The sequence below is a fragment of the Melospiza georgiana genome, chromosome 5 (genome assembly GCF_028018845.1).
Source record: "Melospiza georgiana isolate bMelGeo1 chromosome 5, bMelGeo1.pri, whole genome shotgun sequence".
NCBI classification, from domain to species: Eukaryota; Metazoa; Chordata; class Aves; order Passeriformes; family Passerellidae; genus Melospiza; species Melospiza georgiana.
Window position 1 is genome coordinate 72,177,128 of NC_080434.1, and position 20,667 is coordinate 72,197,794.

Genomic DNA, 20,667 nt, shown 5'->3' on the forward strand with positions numbered 1-20,667 from the left:
GGGGGTTCTGCTCCATTAGGAAAACCCTCTCTGAAAGTGACGTGGGGAGGTGTTTCTCCCAGCCACAAGAAGTTGTGTATGTTACAACCCAGCTTAATTTACACTCTCCCATTGGAGAGAGAGTGTATTCTCCTCACAGGGTATTTTTAGCCACCACATGCTTCTGTCTCTCAGGAAGCAACAGCTGAGACAGTGGGATGGGGAGGGCTGGGATGCCTATTTCTGACCCCTGCGCTGCCGTCTGGCTTTTTCTAGAAATCAAACAAAGCTGCTTTATTTTTACCCTCCAAGAGATGGACGGCGATTTCAGAGGCAGGGATAACAGAGAAACATGTGCCTTGACATTCTCAGCATCCTGTCAGCACCGGGAAAAGGGGAATTCACATCCCAAATGCTGGGGGCAGTGGGGAAGGAGCTGGAAGGACACCAAGAGTTCAGCACAGACTGCAGGACAAGCAGGACATCCTGACACTCTCACCACCTTGGATGCACTAAAGCTCTTTGAACCAGCACCTGAGAGCTGTGGAGGAGAATCTGAGCCTCCTGAGAGGAAAAGGATGGTCAGCAGAGAGACCGAACTCAGGAGCAGCAAGGCCCTGGCTTTACTCCCTGCACCAGTGCGAGTTCAGTGAGACACAAGGAAAGGCCCTCTGGTGTAAGAGGGAACTCATTGTGAAAACTGAACCCAGCCCACGCTGCCCTTCAGCATTTCTCTATCATTCAACAGCATTCCCAGGGCTGGCTCCTGCTAATCTCACCCTCCACTGAGGAAAGCTGATGCTGTGTCCTGCTCTAAGCACTGTGCAGATAACAGTGATTGCAGTGCTCTTCCCACATCCCTGTGCTGCACAGGAAAATCTGCCTGGTCAACAGCAAAACTGAGTGCAGAGAAATAAAGAGGGCAAATCCCGTGCATCCTGTGGCAGCAAAATGAATCCTTCACATTTCCAAGGCGGTGAGAAGTGTCACTGGGCTCTTTGAGACACAGAAGTGCTCAGCATCTCCTGCTAAAAGCCTCTGGCAGTGTTTCTTGCCTGCAGATGAGGTCTGGTGTCATAACAAATCCCTGCCTTAGAGCCTGCCTGTGCCAAGCACAAACAGTATCAATCCACAGCTCCATAAATTCAGGGTGATCTGGCTATTCATGTGGCTGTGAGCAGGATTTCCACACCAGCCAGACGCCTGCACTGCTCCTGAGGAGGGCCAGAGCTGTCCCAGAGCCACCAGCACCAGGCTCCCAGCTCACCCTGTGCAGCCCAGCAAAGTCACCACAGGCAATTAAATCCTACAAGCAATTGCAATTTCAGCTGCAGTGCTCTGCATGTGTGGTAGGTGATGGCAGGATGCTCTGGTCCCATCTCTTGTTCAGAGGTTATTCCCTTGGCTCTAGGCATCTTTTAGAAGGAATTCAGCACCTCAAAATCACTGCTGATTGGTTTTTTTCCTCCCAAACTCACACAGCTTGGAGTGTGGCTGTATTGAGCATAAGTCATTAATCACTCCAAGCACTGTTTCTGGTTCCCAAATAACAAATAATACAGAACAGAATAATAAAATTACAACAAAGAATCTATATTTTCAAAGCAGGTGCTGGATATCAGGGATTCCTTCTTTTTCAGTCCATATTTAGAGCAGGGAACCTACTCTGAGCCCCTTGAAAAAACCATTGAATTTCAGAGCCAGCTGGAGAAGAGCGCCAGTTTTGGAGCATGGAGCAGGGCTGAGCCCTGGGCAGGAGAATATTCTGGGCTTTGGGTCTGTCTGGATTCTGGGCTGGAGGGGTGAGTGGCCCCAATCTCCCCACAGGGGAACTAACAGCACCCTCTGCTGCCCTCTAAAAATTACCCAAAGCATGATTTTATCAAATTTAACGGCAGCAGCTTCGGACTGCTGCGAGCAGAGCTCAGATGAGCCATGAATTAGAGAGGAAGAAAAGGAAAAACCAGGAGGAAAAAAATCCCAGGGCCGAGCAGGAGCTGCTGAGGCTCCTCCAGCCACTGCAATCCAGCTTTGGCCGCCCAGTGTGACCCCTCTCAGGTGAGGGGAGGCCCTGATCTCCATGAAGCCCCTTTTTGGGGAAAAGCGGGGGGAAATCACTCTGCTCATTCTCCTTGGGCTGGGAACAATGGGAATTCAGCTCTGAAAAGGGCTGGGTCAATGGGGCCATGAAGGGAAGGGCTGGGATTAGGCATGGTATTAACTAGGCAGTTACAAGGCAGTTCTAGTAATTATTAGGCAGGTATTAAGTAGCTACTAGGAGCTCTTAGGCAGTAACTATTATATACTAGGCAGTTACAAGGCAGTAATTGGTAATTAGTAATTGTTAGATATTAGATTAGTAAATGTTGGATATATATTAGTAATTGTTAGATATTAGACTAGTAAATGTTAGATACATATTAGTAATTGTTAGATATTAGATTAGTAAATGTTAGATATTAAACACTACAAAGTCATTACTAGCAGTTATTAGGTACTAAGATGTTACCAGCAGTTACCACAATATTACTACTATTATTATTATTATTATTATTATTATTATTATTATTATTATTATTATATTGCAATTTGTTAGACTCTTCCTAGTAGTTACTGAGAAACTCTTCTTGCAGTTACTGAGCAGTTCCTAGGGACTTACTAGCTCTAGTAGTTACTGGGAGTTATTAGACAGGTTCTACTAGCTCTGAGGCAATTACAAGGCAGTTACTAACTAATTACTAGTAGTCAATTAGTCAAAAACTACAATTCATTGAATGGCTTTGGTCAGTGGTTTATAAGCACTGACTGATAGGTTGTATAATGAAAATCAAGTTAAAAAGCTTAAAACCCACACACTTAGCAACAAAAAAATGTGGGATTTATTTAAAATATGTGAGACATCCATTAGCAGCAGCTTTGCCCATTGTCTGTTAAGTTTATTAGTATTCTTGGGAGCAGAAATAACTCCAGTGGAATTAATCACTGCCTTTAGAAAGCTGACAGCTATTTTAAGCAGACAGCTTTCTGGAGGAAAGTATGAGAGCTCTCCAAAGGAATATACTTGGGGAAAGTTCCAATATGGCCTTGCTATGTTTAGGTTTAAATTCCTACTTTCACACATATTTCCTAAATTGAATTGCCATGTTTCTGAACTCCAAAATCTGCTTTGGTATACATTTACAACTTCAGGAGCACTCTGAGCTCCTGGAAACTGCAAGGGGTTTAGGAGTCTGAGGGTTGTGGGTTTTAACCTTTAGAGGTAGCTCACACTCTTATTTTTAGTGCAGGGCTGGTCCAGGTTTTGTCATGAGGCAGACACAGCAAGGATTGTTGGTTCTGTTTGTCAGTTCATACCTCTGCCAAACAGAGGTGTGGAACTGCATTTTGTGGGCACTTTCTGGTCTGAGAATCTGTGAGAACAGAGGGTATCCTTTTCTTCAATGCAAAATCAGCAGTAACTTTCAGCTTTGGAAAGGCTCAATGGCACAATTCTTAATGATTTTATCGCACAACACACGCATCTTCCCTTTGGAGCATGTGTGTGTTATTTGATTAAATGATAAAGAATTTATAATTTTTGTTTCTTTTTGTTTGTTTTTTGTGTAAGGAATTTCTTTTGACTCGGTGTTAACAAGCTAAAACCCCTTGGTGCCTGTAGGAATGCAGTCAATCTGTAGTTAAAGTCATGCATCCTTTTTCAAGACTCAATAAATAGCTCTCAGATGTCAGAAATTACTCATTTTCCCCTCTCCCTTCTTCAGCACATCTTATTCACTCCCTGGAGAGGAGAAAGGGTTTGGGTGCCAATTTAATGATTGTGTTTCTCACCCAATATTCCACAAACCCCTCTGAAAGGGCACTGAGAGGAGGCAGGGAAATAACACAGCACAAAATGCTCTCCTACAATCAAATGGGAGCATTTGTATGGCAGAAAGGAGCTGGGCAGAAGGACAAGAACCTTGTCTTGACCTGCCCCAGAGAGCCTGCAGAGTGATGTGTATTTCTGACTGTGTTCTTAGGGCACAAGGAGCAATAAAACATGCCAGCGTGGAAAGGGAAAAGAGTCTATTATCCTAAGGATTCTTCTTTGGAAGGAATCAACCACTCAGCATAGACTTAATCAGCTTTCTGCTGCACCCTTGTCAAGTTTTTTGGTGTATTTCAAGAAGTAAAGCACAGCTGGATCAAATCATACTCACAGAAACTGAAACAAAAAATCAAATGCTTGTTTTCTGAAATCCTGAGCTACTGGTTTCAATGAAAATCTTTTTGACACTTTAAAAAATTACAGCTTTTTTTCCTTTTTTTTGCTTCTGATAGAATCAGAATAGCTGATTTCTGTCTGCTGCAGCACTGATAACCTGGCCCAGTTCTCATGGCTGTGATAGAAAGGAGGAAGCAGAGGACAGGCTTAGTCCTGGGTTGTAGCCAAATTAATGCTACTGTAGTGTTCAAAGATACCCATGAAAGTTTGTAAATTAACTCTTGTTTCAATATTCTATGGGGGAAAATTCTTAGGGTTTGAGTGATGAAACTAGCTTATGGAAACACGCAGTGCCAGCATTAACAGCATTCATTTCCAAGCAGAAACCAGTCTGCTGTTTCATTTTTGTGCATTCCCATGAGCATTGAAAAGAAAACAAAAATCACTCACAATATATTCAGAGAGTAAACTCACCGAGAAAATGAAAATGTAATGCTACTACAATGTTGCTTCCTTGGAGAAAAGTCTTTCACCTAACTGGCTGGACAGGGCTGCTGTGGGACACATCTCCAGCTGTTTTATTTTCCAGCATCAGCCTCATTCCATGGGTATGACAATGGGAAGATGCCAGCAGCTCACATCTCAGGTAGCAGACAGAGAACTCAATGTTACAACTCACTTTAGAAGTTTTTTGACCAATCACACAAAGCAAAAGCAGACTGACAGTAGATTTACCCAACCACTACAAGCATGTGTATGTAGCCTCATTTCCCTTCACAGAGAAAAGCAAGGCACAGCTTCCCAAGAATATTTCTGGGATTCACATTCTCTGAACCTCAGAGAAAGGAAAAAACCAATTCTTATCTCATTTGCTGCTCCTGTGTTTGTTCACAAGTGGAATGCACCATGGAAGATTGTTCACCTGAAGGGAATTGGTGATTGGATTCTGGTGTGAGTGTTTTGATTCACTGACCAATTGAATCCAGGTGTGTGTGTCAGGACTGTGGGCTGACAGTCACAAGATTCTGTTCAGCGCAGTGGAGTTGGGTGCTTGTGCAGATTCAGATTATATGTAGTGTAATATAATATTATATATAGTATAATATAGTATAATATAGTATAATACAGTATAATATAGTATATTTAGTATAGTATATACTATATATATAGTATATAGTATAATAAAGTAATATAATATAATATAGTAATAATGTAGTATAATGAAGTAATATATATATAGTATAATAAAGTAATATATAGTATAATAGTATAACATAGTATAATAAAGTAATAGTATAGTATAATATAATATATATAGTATAATAAAGTAATAATTAGCCCTCTGATATTCATGGAGTCCTCATCAATTCTCTCCCCTTGTCGGGGTTGCCCTGCTTTCCGATGCACGTACTTCAGTTAAAACAATTTAAAGCAATTGCTTATTTAATAAAGTAATAATTAGTCCTCTGATAGTCATGGAGTCCTCATCAATTCTCTCCCCTCGTCGGGGTTGCCCTGCTTTCCGATACACGTACTTCAGTTAAAACAATTTAAAGCAATTGCTTATTTTGAATACAATACCTGCTTGTAACCTTAAAATACAATGCACAGAGTTCCATTATGAAGCTTAGAACTTCCTAACATCTTCGAAAATGTACTTTTCTGTGGTTTAGGGAGTTATTCTAGCCAAGCATTAATACACAGACCAATGTTCTATTTGTCCTTACTTTCCACCTCTCATATAACTTTTCTGCTGGCAAATCTCGTGGCTGCTGCTTGGCTCCAATCACAGCTCTGCTCTCTCTGAGGCTGCCTTCTGCAGCTTTCCCAAAACCCTCTGATTTCAAGGATTCCCACAGCCATGGCTTGTGAGGCTGTGGAAGGGCTCACAAACTGGGTCAGTGTTTGCTCTTGAGGAACTGCAGTGATTGTTGTGCCTGATTCATGCACATCCACCCACTTCTCACTGAAATGCTGAGTTTGCTCTTGGCGTCTGAAGGTACAATTTGGCCGGGTCATTTTGTGGGTTCAGTACCTTGAACTTGAAACTTTTTGCCTTTGCCTTAAGGGGTTTGTCCAGCTTAGACATTTTCTTTACTCCATTATTCTGTTTTCTGTCTTCTTCGCCCTGAAGTACTGGGAAAGAAAAGTTAATAATAGGCTAAAGCTGGGAGCATTTCCTTTTTAATCAAGAGGTAGGAAATCCTGGGGTGAACAGACTTTTTAAAATTACCTGGTTTCTGATATTTTAATTAATGTTAGTATTTTTCCTACCACGTTTATATTGCCCCCAGGGAACACTTTTTTCCTTGCCTTTCCTACACGGAATTCTACAAAGATTCCTCTACAATTAATGCAGCAAAAGTAAGGAAACAGACAGCAAAGGTTTCAAGTTGGAAAGACATTCTCAAACTTCTCTCAAGTGGTAAAATTTGCAAATATAATAATGCTAAAATGTCCTTAAGTGTTCTCATATCAAAGTTTTAGTGTCTTTATGGAATTGCTGTAACAATGAGGAAAAAAAACTTTAAAAAAAGCTGGGTGTGATTCTAAGATCCCAATGGAGAATAGAGAAACAGTGAACAAATCATTATCTTTCAATTCACACAGCAAGAGTCTGATTCATTATTATTAGGCAACTTGTTTGGTTTCAGGTTTTCAGAATCCACCTCAGTTACTTTAATTCTTTTTGTTTATTTAAAGGGCTTCAGGTTTTTTGTTAAGAGAACCTGAAGTTCCCACTGCCTTCTCAATATCCATTATTTCTGTATCTGAACATTGAAACAATGAAGTTGTTCTCTGTCTTCGCTGTTATTCACTGTTATCTCAGACTGCTTTTGATTTCACTTCATCTGATGTATTAGGTGCTGTGTCCTTCCTTCAGAATGCACAAGTCAGAAAATTACACCAATAAATAGCATGCTGGCTTTCAAGCATGCATGTACTGTTGTGATTTATTCTGTTTTAATAACAGTTTCTTTCTATTTATTTGTGTCATTTTTAAGTCACATTGGAGATAAGAATGAGAAGTCATTTTTATGAGAGCAAAAGTGGATGTGTTTAGGAAAGTCTTCATCCACCAGTCTTGGTAAAGTTTGAGTGGTTTTTGGTAATTAATACATTTTCAGTGACCCATAGCTTGTTTTAAGCTGGAGAACTTGTAAAACTGAGACCAACTCACTGAAACATTAGTTTTGAATCAAATTATTTCTTTACAAACCTCTGTCTCGAGCTTTTAAAGTGGCATTGTAAAAAGTTAAATTACGAGGCAGAACTCCAAGTGTGACTTAGGGTGAACACTGGCTCAGAGGGAGCAGTGATGCAGCAAAAACACTGACTGTTTGCTCAAAGGAGTCCAGCACTCTGAGCAGTTTTGAAACACCTGTTTTCTGATAAAACCAGTGAATTCAAACAAAGATTGTTCATACCCCAACTGAAAACAGTCATTTAAAGTGATGCTGCTGATTAGGGTAATACTGAAAGGCCATCAAAGTTACACTCATACATAAGAATTAAGTTTTAACTCATCCCTTTGCAGTAACTCATTGCTCCCGTGCTACCTTTGCAGGACCCAGAGATGCACAGAAGTGAAAACCAGATTTCAGACTTACAAGCGTAAATACAAAAGTACCTACATGTGAGAATGTGTATTGAAGGGTGTTGAGCAAGCCTTGTCCCCTGTCTCTGTGCAGAGCCATGGACCAACCTTCCAGCCTTCTTCTTTCCCACCTCCTCCCACCTCTCTTTCTTCTCTGTTAGGGCTCCATAGCCTCTGGAGCACATTTGGAATTTAAGTCTGATTATAAAGCAGCCCTTTATTAAAATACCCAAGTATCTCAGATGAGTGCTATAAATGAACAGTGTTACACACCCAGGAAGGAATACAGATTGACTTCTGTGTGCACGTGTTTTGCTTTTTTAGCATTTTGCAGGCATTTTTAATGATAAAATCTTTTTGGCACTGATTCTCTGTCCTTCACTTTAAGTTCTTGAATCATCAAAGAGCTAAAGTAATCATAGGAATTACTTTACGGCTGCTGAGAGCTGGTACTGAAAGAATCATGTCATTCTGGGCAGCAGTAATCTCCAGGGTCTGCTTTCCTTGGCCTTGACAATCCAACAACAATAATATTCTGTTTTTCTTGGCACAAATATCTGCTATTTAGAGGACAGCTTTTAGGTAGTACATTAATGGAAGCCTGGGCTGTATTTCACATTTACTTTCTGGGCACACAAGTGAAGCATGACAGAACAGGAAGATGTTGCCAGTTTTATTGCTGGATTTTCCCTTTATGCCTGGATGGTGCCTGAACACTCATCTCCCATTCTGTCTAATCAGCTTTGACAGGTGCTTTCTGCAGCCCAGTTCCCTCTGAAAAGAATTATTTCTGTAGTGCTTGGGAAGGATGGTGGGGCAAAGCCAATGGTGCAGGTGAGGCAGGTGGTGTGGTGTGAAACTGGAAACAGGGCCATAACTGCAGGGAGACCAATCTGTTCAGTGGGATTCTCACCCCAGGAGCCAGAGGGAATTGTCACAGCTCCACACTTCCCGTGAATGTGAAATTAAATCTTGGAGGGATCCTTGCAATTCTCTTCATGGAATCCCATGCGTGTCTGAGGCAAAATATCTTGTGCTAAAACCACCCGCCAAGCCCTTCTTAGCATTCCAGTGGGATCAGATTCATAATTTGTTCTCTAGAAGCTCCTTCTGTTTGCTGCTTCATTAATGCATTCCTTTGAGATGCTTAAACTGCTGTTAATATTTGCTGTAGCCATGGTATGTCAGTGGACTTCTCAAGCCATGAACCCTCACAGCATGTTCAAATTCCAAAACACAGCTGAGGAACCTCTGGCAAGGACAGACCATAGGATTTACTAAAAATCACATGAGGAGGTATTGCCACCGGGTCCTGGTAAAAAGGAGATGTGGGCTGGATCTGTGTCTCCAGTCTGGAAATCTGGTTTCCCCTCTGAAATTTGGCTGTTGACAAACAAATTGTTTAGACTAAAAATAAAGGGAGGGAAACACTGAAAATTGTTTGTTGACTTCATCATGTGTTATGAATGTTTGTATCTTTTATTAAAAAAAAACAACAACTAAAATCTCGTCTTACATTTCATAAGCATTTTTATCAATAACTTTTTATTAAAGAGCTGCACCTTTGTGACAATCAGTAGTTGGTCTGCTCTGCAGCGAACCATTTCTTAATGTCAGAAATGTGTTCCACTCCAAATTCACACCACCAGCATCATTAAATATTTTGGAGGCATATAAATGACAATGTCAGTTTGGCAGTTCTGCAGGGGCACAGCTTTTGATTGATTCTCTCAAAAGTTTCTGATGACATGGTTACAAACTGTCAGGTAGCCTTGTAAAGAAGTTTTTCTTCATTGCCAGGAAAGATGTCTTGTGAATCTGAAAGCAAAAAAACCTAAAATTTTGCTTAATATTTCTAGAACTGCTTGCACACAGGCAGTGGGAGCATAGATGTCCCCATGCTCTGCCAATTTTGTGTATAGCAAATGGCCTTGAGGCAGAGTTAGAAGGAGAAAGGCCAGACTTGTTCATAGCCCCTCTCTGGGACTGAGCAGGGATGTGTCATTTAGCAGCTGTGGATGTGTGTGGTGCCCTTGGGAAGTGTCCCAGAGCAAACTGAAGGCCATTTACAGCTCACTGCCTGGTTGGGATTTAAGTGAGAGACACATCAGACACATCAGTTCATTCCTGAGCTTGTCTCGTGCAGGTTTGTCAGAATAACATGTAGGAAAACCCTGCCCAAGTATTACATATATATATATATATATATATATATATATATATACATATGTATGTATGTATATGTATGTATGTATGTATGTATGTATGTATATATATGTGTATATGTATATGTATATATGTGTGTGTATATATGTGTATATATATGTATGTATATGTGTGTATGTATATATATATGTATATGTGTATATATATGTATATATATGTATGTGTGTATATATATATTTGTATATATATATGTCTGTATAAATATATATATGATAGATAGGATAGATATATATGATAGATGTATATATGTCTATATAGATAGCTATATGTACACATATATGTACATTTATTTATTTATTTATTTATTTATATGCAACCATGTATTTGCCTAAAGATCTGGTAACTTATAAAAGTTGTTGGTTTTTCTGGGTCTGGATTGAAGGCACTTGAGACAGTAATTTGTGTTTGGACTCAGGTGTTTATCATTTCTTATCAGTAAAACAGTCTCACTGCTGTGAGTTCAGCAGCTTTGCATTAGAAGGCACAAAATGGCCAACAATCTCTTGGTACAAGGGCTTTTAACACTAAACCATCCAGTTAAGAACTGACACCTGGATTATTTTCCCTTTTAACCCAATAACTGATCCCACAGAGCCCACAATGCAGACTGGTCTGCCCAATTACAAAATGCCACCCAAACCCATGGAGAAGAAGGAAGAAGCATGAAGAACAAACCCAGGATGACACCCTGTGCCCTCCATCTTGCTGCCATCCACAACACACTAAAAATCCCAGAACCTCAATTTCTCACCCAGTGACACACCTACACTGCTCTCTAGAATCTATTTCACACTTTTGTGGATTCCAGTCTATCTTGGAAGTCTGGGAAACTTTCTCCATGGATGAGGGTCAGAGTCAGAGCTGCCCTGGGGGTCAGGGCACCCCAGAGCAGACACAGAAATATTCCCTGGGTTTCCACAGGTTCCAAAACAGAGACAAATGTTTTGCATTCTGTGTATTTTGGTTTTGAGGCTGTTTCTCTCATGGGACAAATGAATTAACAGCACTACAAGTGTTATACTGAGGTAAGAGGTTGTTGTAACTCTGCATTCATCACTGCTGACTCAGCTGTAGCAGCTTAATTTTATATTGGCAAAGATTGAGCACAAACAGAGGCACCACATTGTTAAGAGGTGGGAAATTGACTCAACGAGCAAGAGAAAAGACAGTAATATGAAAAGAGAACTAAAATACGACGAATTTACAAAGAAGAAAGACTCTTAAGTCCTGACAGCCTTTTTACAACACTGAGGATTGAAAATGGATCTTGTAATAACAAAGGGTAATACTTGAAGCTGTCCCTAGATTATATTTCTGTGCAATTCATCAGCTACTGTAAATTATTGAGGACAAGGTCACAGCAGGGTTCAGGATTGCTCCAGGAGGCACAGTAGATGCTACTTGGCCAACCAGCCTGTTACTCCCTGTAATCCAATCTTTTCAGTACAGTGGTCAGCAAGAAAAAGGTGAACTGAATCTCATTTTAAATTTTACTTTATAAAATTTTAGGGCTTTTTTGTAGTGTGTTCTTGGGTAGGTTATGTCTGCCAAGAAGGCTGTGCAGTTCACTGCTAATTCAAGGAAAATACACAGAAACTACTGTCCTTAATTCATTCATCAAGAAGTCTCTCTTTGAAACAAATACATGTTTTCCAGTGAGAAGTTATGCAAATTGAAATAGAGTGAATACTGCCCTTGATAGTAACATTTCACAGACTTGTGCCTAACTGCAATTGGCCTTTTTTTAACCGGGTGGGAGTTTTTTAGTAGAGAATATTGTTCCTTCAATCTTTCTCTAGGTAGCTGTTTTTACAGTTCAGTACACTTGAGCAAATTGCAATTTTCCTCTGTAAATGCCTTTTCTGCTACAAACACTGGCAATTCATGGTTTTTGTGTGCAAGAAGGGCTTTTATCTAATGGTCAGAACTTAATCACTGGATTTCCACGTGTGAATCAACTCAAGTTGTTGTGTCCATCTTTCACTCCTCTGCTTGAAGGGGTTAAGCAGCATAAATCAGTAACAGTAGAATATTGAACTTTTGTGGATGACTTCATGACTTTCATGAGCCCTGATGTCTGCTATTAACTGACTTGAACAAGTTCTTGGGGATTTTTTTTTCTGTTTGGTTTTGGATTGGGTTTTTTGTTGTTGTTTGGTTTAATGGTTTTAAGAGGCACTGTCTACTTAAACTGAGATGCAGTCCTAGACTGTTCATAGTTACATCTTCAGTGATAGCCCCAGAGAAGGTCCTTCAACCTCTGCAGATTTCCCACTGATTTCCCTCTCTCTGGGGGTAGCAGCACCTATTTTGGCACGGCATCTGCAGTGCTCAGTCTAGAAGGAAGTGGGCTGAACTCAAAGATTCCCTTTGACAAGGCAAAAGTGACCTTAATCCTGAAAAGTGCATCAATTCTGTTGCTTTCAGGGTTCATTTTACATTTGGCATAAGAAATTTATTGAATTGAATTGAATTGAATTGAATTGAATTGAATTGAATTGAATTGAATTGAATTGAATTGAATTGAATTGAAGCTCCTGTACCTTCCCTTTTACCCAGGAGAGGGCTGCTGAGTGTTAACTGCAAAATGGATTTTGTGGTGATTTCAGATGTACTTCTTAGAGAGTGCTGTGCAACTGGGCTAAATGTCAAAATTGCTTACATATTAAGCATTTTGATAAAACATTTTATAGAATTGTTAAGGTTGGAAAAGACTTCAAAGATCATCAACTCTGGCCAGTAAAAATTTTAAGTGAAGGCACAATAATAATAAAAGTACAAAAGACTGATGTAAAACTGATGTGAGTTTAATTATTTGTTTAGAACAGAATTAGAATTCCCAAAACAGGAGTGTAGGAAACTGCTATAGGCCTATCTGCAGTTTAACAAAATTGTTACTCATGTTATTTTCTATTGGGGTTTTGGTTTGCTTTGCTTTTTCGGTTACCAGTTCTATGTGGAAAATGAGTCCATTAAACACGGAAATGGTTGTAATGTACACAATGCCTAGGAGATTTTCCTCCTGTATTCCTGATTTTTAAGGAATGAGAGCAGCCCTGCTGAAAACTGATCATTTAAAAGCAATTTCATGAGAGGCTGTTTGGTGTCTCTCTTGTTGGAACCCAGGACATTGCTCTGGCTGCCCTGGAGGACTCCAGACCCTGGCAGGGGGCTCAGAGACCTTGGCACGCAGTCACAAACACCTGTGCCTTCAATTTTAGCCCATGGAAACAATTACCAACTTTGTGTGAGGAGTTACAAGCCACAAGAGTTTGAGTGGAATGATAGTTAATTTATCACAGGGTGAAAAAGTAGAATTTTGGGGGATTTAGAATGGGGCTTCAAGAGGCAAGATGGAAGAATTTGGGTGTGTCCTGTCTTTCTTCTGCTTCTTGTCCTCCATCTTCTGCTGTGATGGTGGCACTTCTGGTTTGGTTTAGGATAGAGACAGATTGTCTAACATAGGTGATAGGTATTGGATAATTATTGTAAATAAAGTACACATAGTTTTTAGTATAAAAAATAACGCAGCCCCAAGTATGGTCAGTGTGCCACAACCCGACCTGCCAGACAGACCTCAGCAGGTCAGATAAAGAATGTAATAGATAATAGAAAGCAAACAACCTTGAAAACTAGATCTGAGGAATCTCAACTTCTTCCTCGAGCACGGGGCTGGGAAAAAAGACTTTTTAATACCTCAGGAGCCATTTCAGCAACAACAAACCCAAGATCTCTCATTGTCCTCAGGTCACAGGAGAGCTTCTGTAGGCCTTGATGTGGGCCCTGAACGCCATCACCGTGTTGGTGTGCAGCACTCCAAGTGTGCTTTCCCCAGGGTGGGTCTGTTTGAAGAGCCACCTGTGCTGAGCTGCTGTGCTCAGTGGATCTGCCCAACTGAAGCCTTCTGTTGTGGGTTATTGTGCTGTGGGATAGAGTACAGACCAGCGCCCTCAAAACCTTGAATTCTGACTGATTTCTCTTAGTTTTGGTTTTGTCAGTATGAGAGGAGGGTTGGAAAGCCCTGAAAAATAATGTAGTCTGCTTTTTCTTTCTCATTTCTTTTTGAATTTGTATTTTGTTGTTGATTGCAATCTTGGCTCTAGATCTTTCCTGCTACTGCTAAATTATAAATCTGGGTAGTCAGAACCTGAGCTGTCAAGTAGTTTAGTCCATCCTCGAACAGACAAACTGAACTAAGCTAAGCTGAGCAGGGACTTGTAGGTGCCATTAACAATTCATTGGGCAGAAATCCCAGGAACCTCAACCCAAGGTCCGTGAGGATTCAGTTTTGAGTTCAAGGTGTCCATGGGGTTCTTGTTTCAGTCCCCTTTCCTCTTTCAGTCTTTATTTGAGACTGATGATTCCTCTGCTTTCTTCAATGTCTCTTTTCTCACTCAGATCTGATCTTCCCTCTGGATTTCTGCCACTCTGTCACAGAGGGCTGTGCAAATTTGGCCAGTGTCATTTATTACTAGGGAACCCTTGCTCCATGTGCTCCATAGACCTCCTTTGCTTAGGAAAAAGTCTGTAAAACTTCCCAGGAGATGGAAAGGCCATGATGGAGTACTCCACTTGTACACTGTGAACACACTAATTGAAGGGGAATAAGTGCCAATTGACTCACTTTTGAAAAAAGAGTGGCACTTTTGGAAGTCAAGAGGAGAAGATTAACGTCTCTGAAAATATGGAAAAGGTGTGATTGGGCAGAACAAGTAAATGGTTTTAGTTTGGTAATTCCCAAATGTGAACTCTGCTCACCCACCCACTGGACAGTGGTTGCAGAAACTGTGCTCTAAACTAAGGTTCTTGGTGTCAAACATGAAAGATAAGATCCCAAATGAAGTGTTCTTTTCACATTTCCATTAAAAAATGATGCATCTATGACGTAAATGCTGCAAATGAGATGCAGCATCTAGCAGAAATGACTTACAGCTTTAATTTAGGTAAGCAATAACCAATTTTCTATGTAATAAATAATGGTTATTGTTGGTGTGTCTCCTGCTCTCCTTGTTCCTGGCCTTTCGCATTTGTGCCAGTAGTTCTTTACTTTTAAAGTACTAAGCACAGAGACTGATGATGTTATTTACTCTTTACTTAAACACATCTTTTTTCAATTCTTAGAGACACATGTCAGTAATGAAACCTAATTCTGCTCATCTGTTCCTCCCATTTAAGCCAAGAAAGCATTACAATTCTGATTTGAGAAACAAATGGAGCCACAGATCTTTGTCACATGCAAGCAGAAAATCTTTCAGATCTTCCTGGAGACCCCTTGGGGACCACAGTGTCCAGGGCAGGCACAATCATTCCTCTCTGCAGCGCTGAATTAGATCTGTTCCTGGTCTGGAAAACCTGTGTGCTGCTTGGCTTTGTGAGAGAACTGCTCTGTACATAAAGGACCAGGTAAAACTCTGTACATGTAGAGCACAAAACCAAGGTTAGAGCTGCTGTTTAAAACTCAGCTTGAATGGAAGACTCCTGCATTTCAATTTTCAGTTTTGGCTCTGTCCCTGGTTCACCAGGTCACCTGGATTAAGTAGCTCTTCCAAGGCCTCTTGTGTCAGCTACAAATTGTGTAAAAGGGGATTCTGGCAGATTTCTCCTGGCCATACTGTACCCCTGAAGCAGATTTTCTTCCCTTCCTTTCTCCTGAAGGAATTCCATTCCAATTCCTTGGACATCCTTGTGTCCCTGTGTCTGCTGCTCTCCCTCTCAGGCAAACAGATCTGCTGGAACTCTCCAAGAAGGGCAGCCAACATCAGAGGGAGGCAAGACACCCTTCTGAGGGAGCAGGAATAACAGCAAATGCCTGCAAGCAGTGGAATTGCTTGTTCAGTGAACACAGTGGAGCCCAGATAGCTGTGTTCATCTCTGAACACAGCTGTCACACTCATTGCACTGTGAAGAGTGCAATGAATTGCAAAATACTGTCACTATTTTATAGTTTGTTCTCCCTTTTATGACTTTTTGTGCATTGGTTTCGTGACTGGCTGCAGAATGTGAATAATTTGTGGCAAGGTGCTGGTTCACAGTCTGCCTGAAAAAGTGAAACAGAACATCTCAGAGCGAAGTGAGCAAAAAGTTCTTTCCACAGTGGAAGGTTCTCACCAAAGGAAGGGAGAGCCACTGAATCACCTGAATCACCTTGTGTGCCCTGAACTCGGGCTGTGGTTTCAGAGAGGCACAGGGAGCACCAACACCTGCCAAGTGAACCCCACTGCTGGCTCATGAGCCACATCCCTGTCATATTTAACCTTTCAGCTTTTCCAAGCGTGTCTCCTTAAAGGTTGAGAGGCATTCAACCCAAATCACTACAAATTACCCAATACAACACCTTGTACTGCATCTCAAATGTGCCATTTATATATGGAACCAGATCACAGTGTAACACAGCTGCAGCTTTCTTAACCACAACCTGTTGTAGCTGCTGGTTCTTCTGGACCTGCAGGGGTGGAAATGGCTGAGGGAGGAGGTCAGAGCCCTGCCAGGTCTGCTTGTGTCTCTCCAGCTGTGTGTACCTGTTTCCCATCCTGCTTCTGTTTTCAGAGCAAGGTGTTGGGCAGCCAAGGATGGCATCTTCTTAACCCTGACCAGCTGTAAGAGTTCTTGAGTGTACCCTAAAACAGGTGTCAAAAAAAAAATCCCCAGTGAATAGGAAACTATAAATAAGTGCAGTGCCATAAACCTGTGGGACAGCTTTGGAAAAGGAGCACCAAGGGCTCTTCATTTCCCTTTCAGAGCTCAATTTACAGTTGAAAGCAATGATTTCAACCAGGTTGTGCTGGTTTTGGGTTTGTTTTTTTTTTTTTTTTTTCTGGCAAAATGAAGGTTTAGGCATTGATTCATATTGAATTTAGGAAAATCCTGCTTTGATTTCAGAGGGCTGCAGAAAACTGCCTGCCCAGATTTGCTCCTAGGGGTGTGCTGCCAGTCACTCCTGCTCCAGGGTGGAACACAGAGAGTGGGCATAAAACTTTAATCAAAGCTTCCACAGGGGGCTGACATAGCCACAAGTCCTGAACACCTGTGGGAGAGCACCTTGCACAAGTTGGGCTTCATTGCAGAATTGATGATTTGCAACACCTGGCAAAACCACAGATCCTCAGGTCCCCGACCTTTTCTTCCTGCGTTGGCAGGCTCAGGTCCTTGCTGCTTCTGTACTTGAAATATAAAAGTTTGAAAGAAAACTAGATTCTCAGTGGGGGGATTGTGAAAGAAGTAGTACATTGTGGGTTTTTTCTCTGTGAGAGCTGTGGAGAAAACTGAAAATCTGTTTGTGTGGGAGAGGGGAGATTTAAAAGACACCTTTAAAGCGAAGTAGGATTCCTTAGAATTAAGGAGGAAACAGTTCCAAGCACTAACCTAACAAAGATGTCGACGGAAGGGAACCAGGACATCATTTTGATCATCACAGGCTCGATTTTATTGATCAGTACGGCGGGTTAAATACAGTTGGTAATGAGCTTCATACATATTGCAAAAGTTGAGCTCAGGATTGGTCAGCTTGCATATCAGCATCTACGCCTACTTCTACATTCCTATGGTTCTACTTTTGATACTTTCTACATATTCTTAGGATGTATTCAGGGCTAATCTCAACTCCCTATCCTCATGTTGCAGCAAGGTCACTGCTGACTTTTCCTTTCAGCTGGCTGACTGCTGACTTTTCTCCTTCAGTTTAACCAGTGGCATTATATCAGTGTGGCCTTTCTCAGCTAACCAATTATTAATAATGCTCTCCACATTTCCCCCGTTTTCTTCTTGTGCAAGGAGATTAGTTTGCTATGTTTTTGCTATTGTACGGCTGACCATGTTTTGGATACAGTTAAAGATACAAGGCAAAATAAGCAAAAACAGTAAAATTACACCCAGCAATCCTATAGCATAGATCACAAGGTTCCTCAGCCACGGTCCGAGTCCCAGGCCTTTAAGCCATTCGTCAATTCCTAAACCGTCTTCTTCTTTAAGTTTGTGAAGTCCCTGTTGTAACTCTTTTATCTTAGTGTGAATGGACACTGAATGATCAGACAGATTCATGCAACACATTCCCTCGAACTCTTCCCATCCATGCCCTTGTGCTAAGAGCAAAAAATCTACAGCAGCTCTATTTTGCAAAACAGCATGGTTAACACTTTGCACATCTGCAGTTAACATGTCTAGAATTTGTGATGTCTTGTTCAGCTCATTTTTTGCTCAGCATCTTAATTGTTTTGCTAAATTCATGGCTTTATTGGCAGATCCTTCTGGTAAGATAGTTGAAACCACCACTTGTTTGAACGTGCTCCAAAATCGTGGATCTCCTATCTTGCTGCAGTCTAAGTCATGTATGCTACGTTTTCTCCTGTTTGAATTTTGACTCAGCTGCATTAGCAAGGATACATTAGGATGAAACAGTGACAATTTTCCCAAAAAACAGGGTCTACCTTGTGGTTTAGCTGGTATACCATTCCACGCCCTGTCTCCACAAATCAAAAATATTCCTGTGGGTAATTTCATTGGTGCTGTGATATTTGTGCCGTTACATTGACTGTAATGCTGTGGAGAGAATTCACTCACATTCAGGGATGAATCTAGGGTGGCCCATGTTTCTTTAGGTTGGTTTAAATTCTGAGCACCCGAAAGTTTGAAGCTAAACCATCCACCAGCTGTAGTGTTAGATATGCTGGCATTTGTACTTCTAAAAAGATCCAATTCTTCAGGAGGAGAATGCAAAGAGGTGTTAAGTGATTGGATTAGTAAGCATTGACGATAGCCATCACTCTGACCTGCAGTATACCCTTGTTGCACCGGCAATGTGATGTTTGACATGTTAGACCTACATAAGGTTTGATTGTCTATCAAACTACAAAATTCTCCAGGAGACCACACCGGAAGTCCCACCAAGCATGTTCGAAATGGGTTAGTGACTCCTCCAAGACTAAGACAAAGTGATGATTGGTTAGTTTGATTAGCAAGTGTTACCCATAAATTTTCTCTTGGTTGACTAAAGTGTGTTACTCCTACTGCTTCACTTGCTACAGCATTGAGCAGTATTACAAAAACAAACCTCATTTTTCTTTCTGCTTACTTTGCTTCTCCTTTTCTTCCTTCTGCTTACGTTGTTTTTTCTTTCTTCGCTGTCTTTTCCCTGGTTTGCTAGATTGTCTATTGTAAGGCTGAGTCAATTCTTGAATATACTGATCTAATTCTAAATCAGCATCCTTGCTCACAAGTATAGCACGAGGTAAATTTGAAGGCAAATCAGCTTTGCAGCGAGCTGCTATGATACGTGAGGCTTTAGTAATTTCAAATATTCTAAGGTTTTCCTGTAACTTCCACCTAAGATATGCTATAACCACTTGTTCTGCACTCTCAAAGAGCTGTAATCCTGTCCGTCCTGGCAGGCCAGTACTTTGTTCAAGAGCTCTAACCCAGATATGATTTCGAATCCACTTTCCAAAACAAGATGTACACCATAAATATCCCAATGACTTCTGTGAATACCAATAAACCTGATTACAATCTGCACAATGCAAAGCTACCCATGCATAGCATTTATCTTTATCCTTTTTGCAAACATAACAAGGAAGCGAATGTAAGTAAGGACCAGTATAAAATTGTGTATCTTCAACCCAAAGCAACCAATTCAATGGTGGTGATCGCAAAGCCTCTTCAGCCTTTTTACTATATGAGGCTAACAGCTCAAGGTCTTTCTTTAACACAAGGCGTATCTTATTTCGTAATCGTAGTTCTTGTTCGTTATCTTCCTCAACAACTATATCCTCCCGAGGGTCCCACAACAGTAAAATTGTTCTAATCATAGAAAATTAATTAGCAATCACTGATACCCCTATTCAAATGAGTTCCCTTTTTTGCCTTCTTTTTCTTATCTGTCTTCAATCTTGCTGCTCCTAATTTCACTGGTCCTGCCACTTTCAAACTTAATTTTTTCAACTTATCAATGCAGCAATCTAATGCTCTATCAGGATCCCCTTGGAAGGGTCCTACAACTGAATGCTGTGTTAAAGGCACTAATTTCCTACACCTTATAGAAACTATACGTGATTTACTTTGAACCTTAATTCTATTTACAATACATTGTATTTCCCATCGATAATAAGCAAGAACCTTCTGTTCAGGAGACTCATAAAGATTTAAAGCTATATGTGCGTTTTGCCCCGTTTGTCTCCTTAATTCATCTTGCCAGCTTTTTCCTCACGTATGCTCGTGTTCACAAGTATGACACCACAAATCCCGTAATAATGATTGTTCTATCCAAAAAGTTCTTTTACAACCCCCACAACGTAGAGCTATCCAGGCAGCACAATGTGGATTGTGACAGTCAAGGCAATGTAGTTTCGCTGGATCTGTTAAATGAAAAGTTGATAATGAGTCAATGAAACCAATCAACTCCTGGGCCGTCCGGTAGTGACGTGTCAGTGCTCTGTCCACCGCTTCCGAGTACCCCTTCAATTGAAACAGTAGTGGTTGTAGGACTAGAAGCAGTTTCTTCCCCAGTCGCTCCTTGTCCTCCTCCGTAAGGCGATCCACCAGAGGCTGCATCAAAAACAGGTTTAGTCCACTTAGCAGGCACCCACAAAGGCCCTGTAGGTGAGGAAACACAAAGATACCCCTGACCCCAATATAATACTTTTGCAGGTTTTTCCCATAATCCTGTGCT